Consider the following 1,255-nt stretch of genomic DNA (forward strand, 5'->3'; position numbering starts at 1 on the left):
CTGTCACCTGTTACCCCTGTCACCCTGCCTGAGTGCCTGGTACATCTCTTGTAGCACATATAACACTAACTTGTAAATAATGATTGGTTATTTGTGTAATTATGGTTCACTACCTCTCATCCAGTAGACTGTAAGCTCCTTGAGGTATTATATCCTCAGCACCAACAGATGTTTGGTAAATGATAGGGAATCCATAGATATTTTTTAACATGTATTTAGAATGTACCAATTAAGAAATTTATCTTAAAAACCAAATATGCTGACAAATTGGGGAGGAGGGAGTGAATTTTTCCTTCATAAAATAATTTCCTAGGGGAATTCTTTGAACATAAAGCTTCTTTCAAGCGTTTAAAATGGGATTTGATTTAACAGCATTTGATTCACATTATTTTTCAGGAACACACACATGCACAAACACACACACACACACATCCCTACCCCTATTGCAAAACCATATGCTACAAACACACCCTCTCAATCCTTCATTTCTGGGCATGATCCAAAGATAACTGTGAAAAAAAATTAAAAAGAAGGAGGGCAGGGAATCATGCCAGTTTTCCCTCCCTTCCCTTATGATCGTTTGCACTGTTTCTTATATTCCACATATGAGTGAAACCATAGGATAATTGTCTTTATCTCATTGACTTATTTCACTTAACATAATACCCTCCAGTTCCACCCACACTGGTATAAATTGTAAGTATTCATCCTTTCTGATGGCTGAGTAATTTTCCATTGTATACATATACCACTTCTTTATTCATTCATTTGTTAAAGGACATCTTGGTTCTTTCTATAGTTTGGGTATTATAGACATTGTTACTATAAACTTTGGGGTGCAGGATCGTTATATTTGTATCTTTGGAGTAAGCACACATAGTGCAATTGCTGGTTGTGGGGTAGCAAAAATATGGAATGCTTCACAAATTTGTTTGTCATCCTTGTGCGGGGACCATGCTAATCTTTTAGGTATTACTCCAGTTTTAGTGTATGTGCAGCCCAGGTGAGCACTCCAGACATTCATTTGATCTCTTGTCATTCTGCAAGTGAAACAAATGATGCCTGTTTTAATCTCCTCACAAAATAAAGCTCAAAGTAGATGATGAATATGAATATACTCTGTAAAGCACTATAGAAATATAAGACACTTAACCATGCCTTATATTTGTATTTATATATTTCACATATATAGTTATATATGTGCTGTCTATTTACTTATATATTTTATACTTTGACTTCCATTTGTATTTATTTT

The 1,255-nt window shown here is 34.8% G+C and overlaps 1 non-coding gene across 1 annotated transcript; it reads right to left on the reverse strand.

Moving 5' to 3' along the window:
- Positions 1-904: 904 nt before the first annotated feature.
- On the reverse strand, positions 905-1,011 carry LOC123387394. Its single transcript, XR_006601853.1, has one exon. It is a non-coding gene; the product is annotated as a U6 spliceosomal RNA (small nuclear RNA).
- Between the last annotated feature and the right edge of the window lie 244 nt (positions 1,012-1,255).

The sequence above is a fragment of the Mustela putorius genome, unplaced genomic scaffold, assembly GCF_011764305.1.
Source record: "Mustela putorius furo isolate JIRA1106 unplaced genomic scaffold, ASM1176430v1.1 tig00003853_pilon_pilon_pilon, whole genome shotgun sequence".
NCBI lineage: Eukaryota > Metazoa > Chordata > Mammalia > Carnivora > Mustelidae > Mustela > Mustela putorius.